At 50.3% G+C, this 17,648-nt stretch overlaps 1 pseudogene; it reads right to left on the reverse strand.

Annotated features, from left to right (window-relative positions):
• Nucleotides 1-2,135: 2,135 nt before the first annotated feature.
• Nucleotides 2,136-11,178, reverse strand: LOC133339237 (beta-galactoside alpha-2,6-sialyltransferase 1-like; annotated as a pseudogene).
• Nucleotides 11,179-17,648: the final 6,470 nt, after the last annotated feature.

Genomic DNA, 17,648 nt, shown 5'->3' on the forward strand with positions numbered 1-17,648 from the left:
ACTTTGTGTGTGTGTATATATCTGTACTTTTAGTACACCAACCTAGTCGGCTTACCAGACAGTGAACCGGGTATACATTTGAACATTCTATTGCTGGGATCGGTCGTGTTTAAGATCATCAACGAAGCCAGCCGAAGCTCCCGCGAATGGATGCCATAGAAGCTGAATTCCCGCTCCCAGCCCCCCAAGAACTCCCACGGCAGTTCATGCCGGCAAATCCACCGCTAGTCACGGCTCTGCAATAAACATTGTGAATGTTGTCAACACATCTTAATTTGCGTTTGCCAATTCCCTCCACCATCCCGACGCAGCCGATGAGCAGTCGCGTGTACAATTAGCAACGAGTCTCTAATTTCCATTGTGAGAATTGTTCTCCAGCTTGCCGGTGAGTGAGCTAAAAGAATCAGGAGAGGAATAGTAGTAGGTTTTTACCCTTTAAACTGGTACAAAACTGACACCTTTATACAAGGCATCATGTTTGCAATAACCGCAACACATGCAATTTGACTGCTTGTGTTGCGGTTATTGCAAACATGATACCTTGTATAAAGGTGTCAGTTTTGTACCAGTTTAAAGGGTAAAACCTACTACTATATTTTGCCACTGGTAAAGGAGGGTCTCAGTGTAAAGGAGAGGAATGTAGCGTGTTGTTCGACACGCGTACACTGGCGTGACAATTCTTTATATGACTGTGTTGGGTGGTGGAGGGTAAATTAACTCAACGCAAATTTGGCACAAATCACGATGTCGTTGCCGAACCCGGAAGAGCGATCGTGAATCGTAGCATTGGCTGCGGAAAAAATCCCAGGTGTTAAGAAGTTGAAAAATAATTCGCGTCATCGAGGGAAGACTCGCGCGCTCGTCTCACTCGCCGAACCTCAGGACTCATTTTCAAGAGAGTCCTGAATCAGGCCATTATGAGCAACGAATTATTAAAACTATTCTGTTGCTTGTCGAAACAATTTCATTGTTGGAAAATGCAATTAGCGAACTGTCAATCGTCCAAACAATTAAATTGTCGAACTGTTGATCGTTGAAACAATTAATTGTCGAAACAAATTCCGTTTGTTTTCCGTTCATTGTCCTAAAACCCGGACCACCTGGAGAAAACCCCACCTTGTATACGATGGGTTAATGCTCGAAAGGTCTGCACATATGGGTTCGCACAACCATCCCCCCCCCCCCCCTTGTTGTACCGCACATCTGGCTTAACCCGAAGCCCCTAGCGGGTTTGGGAGTTTTGTAAAATCTCCGTGTGATCCGCTGACCCTTTCCTCAATCATGCCGGATCACAGATGAACTAAACTTTTATTTTATTTTATACCTACGTGACTTTACCGAATGAACCAAAGAGTAGAAACTTTTCTTCTGTTGAAGCCCCACTGAGCTAATACTGTGCCAGTTCTTTTTCCGGAAGCGACCTGGCCACAAATGATAGCTCAACGAAGTGGCTTATCGTCAGGTGGCAATTTGGAGCAGCCAAATATTCTAAACGCAACAAATACAGATACGCGACACCGCAGCTTCCTAGGTTGGAGTCCATTCACTGGTTGTCAAGCTTCTTCATTGTACAGCGTCCGTCCCTACGTCCTCTAATCGTCACTCACCCTCTCTTTAATAAAACGACGTTCGGTGTCGTTGTTGTGGTTTTTCAAATCATAAATAATCGGCAATCGTTGGCCGATTCCCGTTTTCCCGGTTGGATTGGACAAAAAAAAAACCCAATCGCTCTTGAAAGTACATTGACCGGAAACTAATGGCTTTCTCGCGGTGATGATGACATCGTGGAGTCTTACAGGATTGCTTTGGTAAAGTCCCTTGCGGCAATTCCTGGTGCTGTTGGTATGGGTCAACAGTGGCGGCAAGGGTAGCAGGTTTACAAGGCGACACCACTATAAATTCCACGTTCCAGTGGCAGGGCCCAGTCCAGCAGCCAATGGATGAGAATTGCGGACCTCCCGACACAATCACCTGTTATCGTCGTCATCGTCATCACAACGTTGAGGTTTAGATGGCCATGATTGTTGCGACGACGCTCTTCCTTGCCGACGCAATCCCAGCGATCGTCATCCCCCATCCGTGACGGCGAACGCAACGACGATGTCGTCGACCCGCAACAGTTTGGGCGGCCACGATTATTGGCGAGTCCGCGGGGGGCAGCTCTCCATCGCCCTCCTCAGTCCCGGCAGGGTGGCTCTCCCGGCCCAAAAGAGGTCGTGGTCGGAGGAGGTGCTGAGTCTCTTGACGAGGTTCTTCTCGTAGAGCAGGGGGTGGTAGGCCCCCTCGGTGCACGCCCGGTCCGTGTATTCCTCGTGGTAGTGGCACAGGTCGGTGCGGCGCCGCGACGGCAGGAACTCGTAAACGCTCACCTCGTCGCAAAGCCACATCATCAGCACGACGCCTGCTCGCGCACGGCACGCACGCACGTGGAGACACGCGTTAAGTGGGGGTGGGGGGCACGTACAGACCGAGATGCGGGCACGCACGTTTCACGCTCGGCTAAAAACAAAACGGTTTGTATCTTAGCAGGTAAGGCTCACCGGAGCTACAACAGCTATTTTCAGAAGCGACGTGGCCCAACAAATGAAGGCACTCATCGACGCGGCTTATCGCCGTGTGGACATTCACCGCAGCCAAATACTCTAGCCGCACGTTGATTCTAAACGCGGGCCGGAGGATCCGGAGAAAAATCTACGGCGACCACGGGGAGAACGCACAAACTCTCAATATACAGCGGGCGTCAGGGTCTGGTTGTGCCCACGATCTCCTGCGTACCAGAGCAGGTCTGTCGACAGACCTGCTCTCCACCTGAGGACGGCTGCTTGCGTTGTGGCCGAAACGTCGTGAGAATTATTTTATTATGTTTTATTTTTATTATTTTATTCTTTCCATTCTACGTGACTTTAACCGAAAGAACCAAGAAGATGAATCCCTGCAGTCACGAAAGCTTTATTGCAAAGTGGTCACTCGTGCTCTGTAGGTGGTGTCGCTTGCACGAGGTGCAGCAGCGGGCTTTGTCCAGCAGATGGGGCACCGCTGTGCTGAGCGCGCGTCAAGTACGAATAAGCCCATCTCGCCTGACCCAGTGGCCCAGCCACTTCTACGGGAAAAGCCTCAGCTGGCCCCTCCGAGTATTTTAAGCAGAAAACGATGAATCTACTTTGAGATGTTTCTTATTCTTGGTTCTTTCGGTAAAGTCACGTAGAAGGGAAATAATAAAATAATAAAAATATAAAACAATAAAATTCGCACGACGTTTCCATTGCTTGTGTTGCAGTCGAAACGTCGTAAGAATTGTATTGTTTTATATTTTTATTGTTTAATTACTTCCCTACTACGTGACTTTACCGAAAGAACCAAGAAGATGAATCCCTGCAGTCACGAAAGCTTTAAATCTAAAAGAGCTTCACAGCTCATCGGATTCCTCCAGTATGAATTCAAATTCTGAATTCTGATCGTAGGGTCCTACTCGCTGACGGCGCTTGCTCCAACAAGTCTGTGAAGGCTAAAACGGGGGGGCGGGGGGGGGGCGGGGGGCGGTGGGGGGCGGGGGGGGGCGGGGGGGGGCGGGGGCGGGGGGGGGGGATGGGGGGGGGATGGGGGGCGGGGGGGGGGGATGGGGGGGGGATCTTTTGCCTGCGTACCCAGGAAGCCGGAGGACGGTGGGTTGGGCTGGATGCGCTCCGTGGCGCTGTCCTGCAGCAGGTTCCCAGATGCGCCACAGGTAGGCGGGGTGCAGCACGAACGCCGGCTGCGTTGGGTGGCGTTGCCGGCGGCGCAGGAACGCAGGGAAGAAGTTGTAGTCCGGGTCGTGGAACCACTGGGGGATGGCCGAGATGGGGAGGACTTGTCAAAGGCACACGCACATCCACCTCGTACCGCATGTGTGTGTGTGGTGGTGTAGCGGTTAGCGCTACGCTGCGATACGAACCTGGCGAGCCGGGTTCGATTCCCGCTCACGGCCAACACCGGTGACGATTGTTTTAACTGGTCCTGGGCCTCCCCTAGGTCGACTCAGTCTCAAATGAGTACCTGGTGCGGTGTGTAAACATCACCGCTCGGGAAACAAGGGCGGTCTGGCGTGGTGCTGGCCACCCATCCCCTGGTGTACCGTTCTGGCCTTCATAGGTGCTCGCTAACAGCACTTGCCCTACAGTCTGTGAAGGCTACACGGGGGATCTTTGTGCCTGTGTGTGGTGGTGTAGCGGTTAGCGCGACGCTGCGCTATGAACCTGGCGAGCCGGGTTCGATTCCCGCTCATGGCTAACACCGGTGACGATTGTTTGAACCGATCCTGAGCCTCTCCTAGGTCGACTCAGCCTCAGATGATTACCGTACCATGAGTACAGTGACCTCAGTTGGATTCCCGGCAACAGCGACCATCTGTGGCTACGTAATGTGAACCGGCCACAGTCTTAAATGAGTACCTGGGAGACAAAGGCGGTCGGGCACTTTTCTAACCACACTACCTCCCTCTCCTCGTGCACCGTACCGGCCTTCATAGGTGAGCTACTCGCTAACAGCAGCACTTGCCCCAACATTCTATTGAAGGCTATACGGGGGAATCGTATGACTTTGTCATTGTCCAGCACTTGCCCCAACATTCTATAGAAGGCTATACGGGGGAATCTTATGACTTTGTCATTGTCCAGCACTTGCCCCAACATTCTATTGAAGGCTATACGGGGGAATCGTATGACTTTGTCATTGTCCAGCACTTGCCCCAACATTCTATTGAAGGCTATACGGGGGAATCGTATGACTTTGTCATTGTACACCACTTGCCCCAACATTCTATTGAAGGCTACACGGGGGAATCGTATGACTTTGTCATTGTCCAGCACTTGCCCCAACATTCTATTGAAGGCTATACGGGGGAATCGTATGACTTTGTCATTGTACACCACTTGCCCCAACATTCTAGGGAAGGCTATACGGGGAAATCTTATGACTGTCATTGTCCAGCACTTGCCCCAACATTCTATTGAAGGCTATACGGGGGAATCGTATGTCTTTGTCATTGTACACCACTTGCCCCAACAGTCTGTTGGCGGCGTAGTGCCCCCCCCGCCCCGCCCCCCACCCCCTGTACCTGTGTCAGGTTGAGTGAGTACGGCGCCGGGTCCCACACAAGCAGCGCCACGTCACGGTAGAGAGTGCTCCGGGAGAAGTTGTTCTGAGGCCGAGCCAGGATCTGCGAACGCGAGGGGCAGACCCGGGAGGGGGGTGATTCTTAGACGCCCTCTTGAACCCTTTCACGGCCCGCCGCCGTCTAAACTAAACTACTTCTTAGTTTAACAGGTCACGGCCCCGCTGAGGCTGTGTAGATCTTTTCGGAAGCGACTTCGCCCTGCAAATGATAGCTCAGCAAAAGCGTATTATCACGTGGAACTTTATTGCAGCAAAATTCTCTATTAGAACTATTTTACAAACGATATTTTTTATTTTACTTTTACTAGGTAAGGCCCCGCTGAGGCTGTGTAGATCTTTTCGGAAGCGACTTCGCCCTGCAAATGATAGCTCAGCAAAAGCGTATTATCACGTGGAACTTTATTGCAGCCAAATTCTCTATTAGAACTATTTTACAAACGATATTTTTTATTTTACTTTTTACTAGGTAAGGCGCCCTGAGGCTGTGTAGATATTTTCAGAAGCGACTTCGCCCTACAAATGATAGCTCGACAAAGTGGCTTATCACGTGGAAATTTATAGCATTAGCCAAACACCGTAAGCGCACGTCGATTCTTCAAATGTGGAGGGAGAAACCGGAGGACCCGGAGAAAATTACCCACGACTACGGCGAGAACAAGCAAACTCCAAGGTGTCCGAGTCTGGATCGAACCCACGACCTCCTGTATACCGGGCGAGGTGGCTAACATCTCATAGCCACCGCGGCAATGTATTCCTGGGACCCAGCAATGCACCTCCAGTGGGGGAGGAACGTTCCAATGTTTTCCTCTCGACCCAGAACACCCCCTGTTCAAAAGCCAGCCGATCGACAGACGTGTCGTGTGTGGTGGGGTAAAGTGTGGGTACCCCCAACTCTATCCAAGATGCCTGACCAGCGTGGAAGAGTAGGCCAAATACCCTCTTAGAGGAGCTCTCTGGAGCCCCCGCCTAGGAGCGGAGGCCCCTTCTGCCAACAGTGGCGTGAGCAGGCAGCTGCAGGGCCGCGCCTTCATCCGTTACTTGTTCTACTCTGTTACTGGTTCTACTCTGTTACTTGTTCCACTCTGTTACTTGTTCTACTCTGTTACTTGTTCTACTCTGTTACTTGTTCTACTCTGTTACTTGTTCTACTCTGTTACTTGTTCTACTCTGTTACTTGTTCTACTCTGTTACTTGTTCTACTCTGTTACTTGTTCTACTCTGTTATTGGTTCTACTCTGTTACTGGTTCTACTCTGTTACTGGTTCTACTCTGTTACTTGTTCTACTCTGTTACTTGTTCTACTCTGTTACTTGTTCCACTCTGTTACTGGTTCCACTCTGTTACTGGTTCTACTCTGTTACTTGTTCTACTCTGTTACTTGTTCTACTCTGTTACTTGTTCTACTCTGTTACTGGTTCTACTCTGTTACTGGTTCTACTCTGTTACTGCTTCTACTCTGTTACTTGGTCTACTCTGTTACTTGTTCTACTCTGTTACTGGTTCTACTCTGTTACTGGTTCTACTCTGTTACTGGTTCTACTCTGTTACTGGTTCTACTCTGTTACTGGTTCTACTCTGTTACTTGTTCTACTCTGTTACTTGTTCTACTCTGTTACTTGTTCTACTCTGTTACTTGTTCTACTCTGTTATGGTTCTACTCTGTTACTTGTTCTACTCTGTTACTTGTTCTACTCTGTTACTTGTTCTACTCTGTTACTGGTTCTACTCTGTTACTTGTTCTACTCTGTTACTTGTTCTACTCTGTTACTTGTTCTACTCTGTTACTGGTTCTACTCTGTTACTTGTTCTACTCGTTACTTGTTCTACTCTGTTACTGGTTCTACTGTTACTGGTTCTACTCTGTTACTTGTTCTACTCTGTTACTTGTTCTACTCTGTTACTGGTTCTACTCTGTTACGTGTTCTACTCTGTTACTTGTTCTACTCTGTTACTGGTTCTACTCTGTTACGTGTTCTACTCTGTTACTGGTTCTACTCTGTTACGTGTTCTACTCCGTTACTTGTTCTACTCTGTTACTGGTTCTACTCTGTTACTGGTTCTACAGCTGTTACTGGTTCTACTCTGTTACGTGTTCTACTCCGGTACTTGTTCTACTCTGTTACTTGTTCTACTCTGTTACTTGTTCTACTCTGTTACTAGGTTCTACTCCGTTACTGGTTCTACTCTGTTACTTGTTCTACTCTGTTACTGGTTCTACTCCGTTACTGGTTCTACTCTGTTACTTGTTCTACTCTGTTACTGGTTCTACTCTGTTACTGGTTCTACTCTGTTACTTGTCTACTCTGCTTACTGTTTCTACTCCGTTACTGGTTCTACTCTGTTACTTGTTCTACTCTGTTACTGGTTCTACTCCGTTACTGGTTCTACTCTGTTACTTGTTCTACTCTGTTACTGGTTCTACTCCGTTACTGGTTCTACTCCGTTACTGGGTCTAATCTGTTACTTGTTCATCTACTCTGTTACTGGTTCTACTCTGTTACTTGTTCTACTCTGTTACTGGTTCTACTCTGTTACTTGTTCTACTCTGTTCTGTTCTACTCTGTTACTTGTTCTACTCTGTTACTGGTTCTACTCTGTTACTTGTTCTACTCTGTTACTTGTTCTACTCTGTTACTGGTTCTACTCTGTTACTGGTTCTACTCTGTTACTTGTTCTACTCCGTTACTGCTTCTACTCTGTTACTTGTTCTACTCTGTTACTTGTTCTACTCCGTTACTGCTTCTACTCTGTTACCTGTTCTACTCTGTTACTTGTTCTACTCTGTTACTGCTTCTACTCTGTTACTGCTTCTACTGTTACTTGTTCTACTCTATTACTGCTTCTACTCTGTTACCTGTTCTACTCTGTTACTTGTTCTACTCTGTTACTGCTTCTACTCTGTTACTGGTTCTACTCTGTTACTTGTTCTACTCTGTTACTTGTTCTACTCTGTTACTGCTTCTACTCTGTTACCTGTTCTACTCGTTACTGGTTCTACTCTGTTACTGCTTCTACTCTGTTACTTGTTCTACTCTGTTACTGCTTCTACTCTGTTACCTGTTCTACTCTGTTACTGGTTCTACTCTGTTACTGCTTCTACTCTGTTACTTGTTCTACTCTGTTACTGCTTCTACTCTGTTACCTGTTCTACTCTGTTACTTGTTCTACTCTGTTACTGCTTCTACTCTGTTACTGGTTCTACTCTGTTACCTGTTCTACTCTGTTACTTGTTCTACTCTGTTACTGCTTCTACTCTGTTACTGCTTCTACTCTGTTACTTGTTCTACTCTGTTACTTGTTCTACTCTGTTACTTGTTCTACTCTGTTACTTGTTCTACTCTGTTACTTGTTCTACTCTGATACGTGTTCTACTCTGTTACTGGTTCTACTCTGTTACTGGTTCTACTCTGTTACTTGTTCTACTCTGTTACTTGTTCTACTCTGTTACTTGTTCTACTCTGTTACTTGTTCTACTCTGTTACTTGTTCTACTCTGTTACTTGTTCTACTCTGTTACTGCTTCTACTCTGTTACTTGTTCTACTCTGTTACTTGTTCTACTCTGTTACTTGTTCTACTCTGTTACTTGTTCTACTCTGTTACTTGTTCTACTCTGTTACTTGTTCTACTCTGTTACTTGTTCTACTCTGATACGTGTTCTACTCTGCTTTGTCTTGTGCTACACCGCAGGCGCTTGCCTGGGAGTTAACGAGACGGATCGTGGTCTTGGTCCCGACGTCATTCTCGAAGTGTTCGGTCGGGCGCGGCGTTGAAGCGGAGCACAGCGTCGTGAGCGTCTGTCGGAGGAGGGGCGCGATGGTGAGGGCCTTTAAAGGAACTCGCAACATGAACCCACAACGTCAACACTGACCCACAGCCTCAACACTGACCCACAGCATCATCACTGACCCACAGCCTCAACACTGACCCACAGCATCATCACTGACCCACGGCCTCAAACACTGACCCACAGCATCAACACTGACACACAGCCTCAACACTGACACACAGCCTCAACACTGACAACACAGCCTCACTCACCCACAGCCTCAACACTGACACACAGCCTCAACATTGACACACTGCCTCAACACTGACACACAGCCTCAACACTGACACACAGCCTCAACACTGACCCACAGCCTCAACACTGACACACAGCCTCAACACTGACCCACAGCCTCAACGCTGACCCACAGCCTCAACGCTGACCCACAGCCTCAACACTGACACACAGCATCAACACTGACCCACGGCATCAACACTGACCCTCAGTGTCACTGGAGGCTTTAGGTCAGTCACATGGTTGGCTACACGTGACCTACTATAGCGGTTCGCTGCTGCATACTAATGCGTGTGTGTATCGTATATCTGACGAGGCCATTGTGAGCCTCCTGTGGACAACAATACCCAGCGACAGGGTTGGAGGTCACGACCTGGGAGGTGCTTGTTCAATGTATGTTGAACTTCTTTCGCGCCGTACGAGGCCAACCGTGCTCAACAAACCAAACACCAAAATCAGTTCGAAAATTGATGGAGCATTCAATCTCGATGATTTAAAATTGCACGGGCCATGACAAAAAGAAACGAGGTTCATTTTACCAGGTAAGGCCCACCGAGCTTTGTGGCTCTTTTTCAGAAGCGGCCTGGCCACAAATAATAAGCCCAACGTGGACATTTATAGCAGCCAAATACTCTTAACGCGCGTTTCCCAATGTGGTCGGAAAAACCGGGGATCAAACCCACAACCTCCTGTAGAACAGGTGAGGTAGTTAACATCTCGGCACCGCATCGCCCTGATGATCTGGCTGAATCGCTCAACCACCGCTACCATCTCATTGCTTCTCTCAAACCTTTCCAGTTGGTGGAACGTGTGTGGAAGGGGTGTGGGGGTAAGAAGGAGAGGGGTGGGGGAGGTGACACACACACAACCCTCACCGATTTCTCGTCCCAGCCCCGACCCGAGCATGGCTCCTGCCGACGACACGACGGCGCAGCGCTCCAGCGAGCGCCCCCCGGACACGGCGCGCTCCAGCCCGCCCGCGTCCAGCGCCTCCCTCCACGCGCCCATCGCGGAGAAGGGCGCCTCGGAGCCTCCGAGCGTGAGCGTCGACCGCAGCGCCGCCACCCGCTCGGCCACCAGGCACAGGAGGTCGCGGCGGCGGCCGCCGACAGCGGCCCCGCGGGAGGAGGCCGCCCGACCGCTCCGGCGTAGCGCACGCCGTGCTTGTTCTGCTCGATGTACTTCTCAGCGCGCCCGCTGCAGGCGCGGCGCCAGCTGCCGCGAGCCCCGTGCCCTCGTTCCACACGCCCCGCGTGGATCGCGCGTGGCCACGCGGCGGGACGCGCCGCGGGCCGCGGTCGCGGCCGTCGTTGGGGCCACCGGGGTTGTTGGTGTCTCGGTCGGGGTTGTTGGGGTCGGGGTTGCTGGGGGTCGCGGTCTCGCCCGGCCGTTCCCCACGGAACCTCCCGCCGGCGCGACGCCGTCTCGCGACACGACCTTCAGGACGCCGCTCCTGCCGTGCGCCCTCCGGAACGCCGGCCCGTCGCCACCCGGCCTCCGCGGGCGGCGGCGGCGAGAGCTCGGCCCCTGCCCCGAGCCGCCCGTCTTCCCGATTGGCGAGCAGCAGAGCCCGTGGGGGATTCCCCGCGAAGGATTCCGCCGGACCCGGCCGCGCCGGCCCGCGGAATCCGTCGTCCCGTCGCCTCCCGCCGATTCCACCGTCATCGGCGGCGCTCGGAGGTTTCCGCGAGGGTCGCGGGCGGCGGCGGTCGCCGCCGTCACCGCCGCTCCCCAGGAGTCGCGTGACGGCGCCCAGCGAGCGCGAGAGGGCGGCGGGAGCGTAGGTGTCGCGGTTGACGTCGCCCAGCAGCAGGCACACGGCGGCGAGCGCCAGCAGCCACGAGAGGAAGCAGGCGACGAGGAAGAGGCGCCAGCCGGGCACGCGCCGGCGCTGACAGGCCATTTCCCACAATCCCACCCGGCCTGCCACGGTTGCCTTCCTCCGGCGGCAGGAGAGGCGCTGTTGCTACCGGCAGCAACAGCAGGAGTAGCACTTGCGCAGTGTGGTTCACACGGGCCCGTGTTGCAAGGAGCTAAATCGGAATATTTTGACAGGAGGAATCCGATGAGCTGTGAAGCTCATCAAAGTGGTGCCCGCCCACCCCCTCCCCCCGTCACAGTCCCCCTTCCTTGCGGCCTGGAGCCTGGACCCGTTCCGACCCAGTGCCGGTCTCACTGCGTGCGCACTCAACGGCGAAGTCGTCCAGCGGCTGTGACGGCACTACCGCTCCACGACCATCGCTGCCGCCCTTATTGGCACCGCCGCGACTCAACTCCTCCTCCTCCCTCCCGTTGTTCCGCTCACCATCCCTCCCCCTCCCGGGCCGCCCAGCCCCCCCCCCACACCGTCAGGTGCGTGAGAGTCTCCCGGTCGGGGGGGGGGGGGGGCAGGAGAGTCGGTCAGGAGCTCATCGCGTGAGAGGCGAGTGCCGATCTGACACACGGAGAGAGAGACGCGGTGGCGGGGGGGGGGCAGAGCAAGGCTCAAAGTTAATGGGCCATCGTTGACGATGCTGCCGCCGTTGTTTCGGAAGGGGGGGCAAAGGTCAATGTAGGTTCACGCGTACTTCTACTCGACAAATTTTCAAAAAGCAATGCCGGGTCTTATCTTGTGATTAAGGCCAATGAAGATACCAACAATAACAGTCGCCATTTGTCACTTCAGTTGGCTCGTGAGCGACAACTGGGGGGGCGTGGGGTCATTTACGCCACGGTTCCGGTATCACCGCTCCGTTCGGTCGCAATCTTATCTCTTATACATCGCAACTTACTCAGTGGCGATAAAACCAATAGCAGCCGCACCCTTAACGGACTCATGCCCAGTCTGGGGCTGGTGCTACGTGACGCTACGTCACACGGGGTACGGCTGTACGTATGTACGTGTACGCGTTAGCGCGTTGATCTACAACCCGGCGACCCGAGTTCGATTCCCGCTCACGGCCACCAACACCCAGTGGCAATTATCTGAACCGGTCCCGGGCATTCGGCAAGGACCCTTTCGAAGATGCGGGTCTGATTTTGACAGGGAAATAATCACTAACGTCATTGCGGACAATATAAATAACCAAATAGATCAGCAGACAATACAATGACGGGGTCATCACGTGAAGTGCGTAAGGCTCGCTGGCAGGAAGTCAGGGGACAGACCCGGGTAGGTGTTGTAAATTACCTGAGATGACTGGCATCTCTCAGACTGATTAACTGCACCTATTAAGGCCGGCACAGCACACGATAGGGTGGCCAGCACCATGCCCCACCGTCTTTGTCTCCCCAGTGCTGATGTTTATACACCGCACAATGTACTCATTTAAGGCTGAGTCGACCTACACCAGCACACATTCCAGCATGCACACACTGTGTGTGGGGGGGGACCGGTGGCACAGCGGTTAGCGCGTTGTTCTACAAACCCGGCGACCCGAGTTCGATTCCCGCTCACGGCTACAAACACAAGTGGCAATTATCTGAACCGGTCCTGGGCCTTCCCTAGGTCTTTCGCACCGTACGTAGCCAACCGAACTAATCGGAGGTGTGGGAGCAAGGACAACAATCTATTTAGAATTTTAAACGACAACTGGGAATTGGAATGATAAGAGATAAGATGGAAAAACGTGTAAAGAAGCCGGGGTGATTAAGCCAGCGCGCAATAAATGCAAATCCTTCGCCCGTCTCATCTCTCTTTTCTTTCCGTCGCCTCTTCAGAATCGGAATATTAATTTACACCGGAGGAATCCGATGAGCGATAAAGCTCTTTTTCAAAGATGTCCAATCGTTGTTTGTTCTGTCCTCCCCTACTCTTGTTTCCTTTCACTTGTTTTTGTATTGACGGGGGTAATGGCAGCTGTCATATCTTCGTTGCCCAGACGAGACATCCCACTTGTCCGCAAGACCGGCTCGCAGTTCCAATTTCGTTCCGTGACCAACAACAGACAACAGCGAATTGTGTTAAAATGAGTGGGGGGGGGGGAGTGTTAACAAGTCATTCACTCTTATCGGCACGAATAAAGTAACTAATTTAGGTGATTTAAAGCTTTCGTGACTGCAGGGATTCATATTCTTGGTTCTTTCGGTAAAGTCACGTAGAAGGGAAACAATGAAATAATAAAAATATAAAACAATACAATAAAAACAAAAAAATAAAATAATATTTTTTTTATTTTATTGTTTCCCTTCTACGTGACTTTACAAAAATAACTGAGAATATAATTTAGGTGGGTACCATTTTCTCCTCTGGCCCATAGACTATCAACCATAGCAAACGTAGCCAGACCACCAATTAAGATATTTCCTTATGATAATGCTATACTCAATGAATTTTTTTGAACCCTATTCATTCTTTCCTATTATATTTTTCCAGGAACAAAAATCCAACGTGCTGGTGTTTCCCCAGTGTTTCTCTTCTGCAGTACGCATCTGTCAAACGCGTCCGCGTAGAGCAGTGTTCACTTCCAGTACAATTTTCACAACATTTCACCTAAGGTCTTAGATAATGCGATCAGCTGGATGAAAGCCACTCGCTGCTTCGTTAGACCCTGGGGTCCTCCGGAGCCGCATGCGGCTCTTTAAAGTCTACTTCCTCACGTTATTTAGGGCGGCTAGATGTGAACTACCTCGCCTGGTATACAGGAGGTCGTGGGTTCAATCCCAACGGATGCCTGCTGTATATTTGGAGTTTGTCTCTACCCATGGTCGCGTGGATTTTTCCTCCGGGTCCTCCGGTTTTTCCCTCCACTTTTAGCAACGTGCGTTTTTCCACATGATAAGCCACTTCATTTGGCGATCATTGTGGCCAGGTGGCTTCTGAAAAAAAATTACGTTGCTCCATGGGCCTTACCTGGTAAAATAACAAATATCATAGTATTTATTAAGGAACACCGCCTCATATTCACGTGCGTTGCAGCTCTTGAAAGTCTTTTTTACCGAAAATCGAAAAAAAATGCCCCGTTATTTTGGTTGCTGACCCATGGCTCGAGTCCAACTCAAATGATGAAGGGATTTTTTTTCTTTTCACCCCATCATTGGCTTAGCCCAACTATTTTTTTAATCACGAACGGTTGTCATTTGGTGTATTTGTCCGGTGCTTTCAATGAAGTTATGTGGTGGAAAAACCAAAAAAGAATCCAACAGAAACGGTGCAAATATCGACCCCCCAGTGTTTTAACTTATTGTCGTTTCTTTTTAAACAATCTGCAGTGGGTGGTAACAGATCAGCGTCGGGATTTTCCCACGATTTCGATCTGGATTCAATGACGCTCATAAAATGGGAACGCGCTGGGTGCAGAGGTCAGCGACAGACGCCTCTCCCTCCCGACGTGTTTCCCTGCGTGTGCCCGCGCGGAAAATTCCGCGCACTGTTCTTTACGCTCGTTATGCCCGACGTTTCGCGTCAACGCGTGCTTTGGAGGCTTCTTCAGGAACCGAATTAAAGAAACTGAACCACCATTGGTACCTCATTTTCCAGTAAAAAATATGATAATTGTTTTTTTACCCTTCTATCTGGCAACAAAACTGACACCTTTTTTACGAGTCATGTTTGCATTGACCACAATACCTGCAGTCGTAATGCAAACAAAAAACACAACTCTGATAATGTATGCACTGTCCTTGAAGTTGATTGGTCTACACCCGAGACAGCTTTCCTTAGAGCCTAGTCTCACATGGTGTTGGACCAGATGACGCCAAAAGGCGCACAACTCAAAGACAATGCACCATCAGAGTATGAGAGCTCGGGGTAAGCATTTACACCATTGGTACCTCATTTGCCAGATAAAATGGTAAAAAACAATTATCGAAACTGAACCACTTTAAAAAAAATTATCAAGCGTGGCAGGGGCGGCAGCCCTCGCTCGAGTATTGAAGCGACGCGCGCAGACATCCACGGCCTTCCTCCGCGGCCTTCCTCCGCACCTCCGATCGGCATGGTTTGCTACGTACGAGTCGAAAGAAGTTCAACATAGAAATAATAAAATAATAAAAATAGAACATAATAAAATCATTCTCACGACGTTTCGGCCACAACGCAAGCAGCCGGCCTCAGGTGAAGACCAGGTCTGTTGGGGAGACAGCGTCTGAATGCTGAATGCTGTCTTCCCGACAGACCTGGTCTTCACCTGAGGACGGCTGCTTGCGTTGTGGCCGAAACGTCGTGAGAATTATTTTTATTATGTTTTATTTTTATTATTTTATTACTTTCCATTCTACGTGACTTTACCGAAAGAACCAAGAAGATGAATCCCTGCAGTCACGAAAGCTTTAATCGAAAAAAAGTTGCCACATATATACCCAAACAACTTTACCCACCGCTGCTGGCTGCCTGCTGCTACTTCTCTTTCTGGCTGCCTGTCAGACATTGTAACTTCGTTTCCGGCACCTGCTCCGCTTTGAACAGATATTTCACGAACTTCCTAAAACATCTATTGTTTTCCCCCTTTTTTTTACAATGTAAAACGCCGTAACGAGAAGTTTGATTTTCGATGTACTTATTTCCCACCCTTTCCCCACTCCCGCCGAAATATGTTTGAATCGAGCTACCCATGTCATGTCACAAGACGAAGAAAGTCTTTCATTTGGAACACTGCAGCTAGCGGTGCACCACCCTGTGTCAAATAAAGGCCTCGGAAGAGGGCGTCGCAGAACCGCTTCCGAATTGTCACTTCGCTCGACCTCGATGATCCGCACCGGGGACTGATAATTTTCAACGGCGTAACTTTGCCGGGGCTAATTCGTCAAAACAACGCCGCTCATTGTTCTGACGACCGTCCACCAAGTCCGGCGGAGGTCCCGTCCCGACGAGAGCCACACACGCCCGGGGCCACGGAGGCCCGACAACAACCGCGTGGCTCGGCGATTCACGCGCAACACGCTACACCAATTGCCAAGCTGGGAAATTCAATTGGCCATGAAGTTTCGCTTGCACAGTCCATCGAGTTGAAGCTCAGGATGTGGGGAGCAGTGTGGGCCGAGTTCTGTAACCCCCCCACCCCCCACGGGGGCCACGCGGCCACCACCTGCACAAAGTCCAATTGTTTCTCTCTTCTCTCTGTCTCGCGTTGCAGTGATGTGTTGATTGATGGCGTGGGCATGGTGGTGGTGCGGGTATGGTGTTGGTGCGGGCATGGTGTTGGTGCGGGTATGGTGTTGGTGCGGGTATGGTGTTGGTGCATGCGCGGTGTGGGTATGGCGTGGGCATGGTGGTGGTAAGGGCTAGTTAAGATCCAATGCAGTGGTAATGGATAATGTGTTACCAGTAATATGCATCACTGGAATAATAATTGAATTGCTGAGTGTCGTTGTGTAGAGTATAATTAAATAAAATAGTTGCGTAGAATATAATGAAATAAAATACATAAGCATCCATATTGTGTCCTTCCCATATTTGAATACACACGTAAAATGTTTTTTTTCTTACAAAAACCCATCGCCCAAATGGGCCTTCGGGGTGTGGAACATTTCAGAATTGATTCGGCACAAGCAAACTCTGGACCGGTTTCAAGATTCACAGTCTCATCAGAAGAGCCAGTGTGATCGGCAGAGTAACGCTTGTTGGAATCGCTGCTGGTATATTGCGAGGTACTATCGGCAAGGACTCTCTCCAAGATGCGGGTCTGATTTTGACGGGGAAATAATCACTAACGTCATTGCGGACAATATAAATAACCAAATAGATCAGCAGACAATACAATGACGGGGTCATCACGTGAAGTGCGTAAGGCTCGCTGGCAGGAAGTCACGGGACAGACCCGGGTAGGTGTTGTAAATTACCTGAGATGACTGGCATCTCTCAGACTGATTAACCGCACCTATTAAGGCTGGCACAGCACACGATAGGGTGGCCAGCACCATGCCCCGCCGTTTTTCTCCCCAGTACTAATGTTTATACACAGCACCATGTACTCATTTAAGGCTGAGTCGACCTACACCAGCACACATGCCAGCATGCACACACTGTGTGTGTGGGGGGACCGGTGGCACAGCGGTTAGTGCGTTGTTCTATAAACCCGGCGACCCGAGTTCGATTCCCGCTCACGGCCACAAACACAAGTGGCAATTCACCGAACCTGTCCTTGGCCTTGCCTAGGTCTTTCGCACCGTACGTAGCCAACCGTACTAATCGGAGGTGCGGGGGAAGGACAACAAACCAAACACAGAAATGAATTTTCAAGCTAGCAGACTTAGAAGTGCACAGCTCCAGTGGCTCACGAATATTGGAGGGAAGAGCGTTCCAGACAGCCGCAGAAGCGCATCTGGTGTAGTGACCCTCTTTGTTCGATGCTTAGCCAATCGTCTGTAAAGGCAATATGGGGATCTTTGTCTTTGCTAACACGAGTCTGTAATTGCCATGCTGAAGACCCAGGACAATGGGCCAGGGCATGGACGGGAAAATTATAATTAAGCACAATTTTAGCCCATAGTTAAATCTATTCCGTTAATGCATTTTGC

Source organism: Lethenteron reissneri, unplaced genomic scaffold (genome assembly GCF_015708825.2).
Source record: "Lethenteron reissneri isolate LAM-NWPU_2019-01 unplaced genomic scaffold, ASM1570882v1 scaffold_1694, whole genome shotgun sequence".
Taxonomy (NCBI): Eukaryota; Metazoa; Chordata; class Hyperoartia; order Petromyzontiformes; family Petromyzontidae; genus Lethenteron; species Lethenteron reissneri.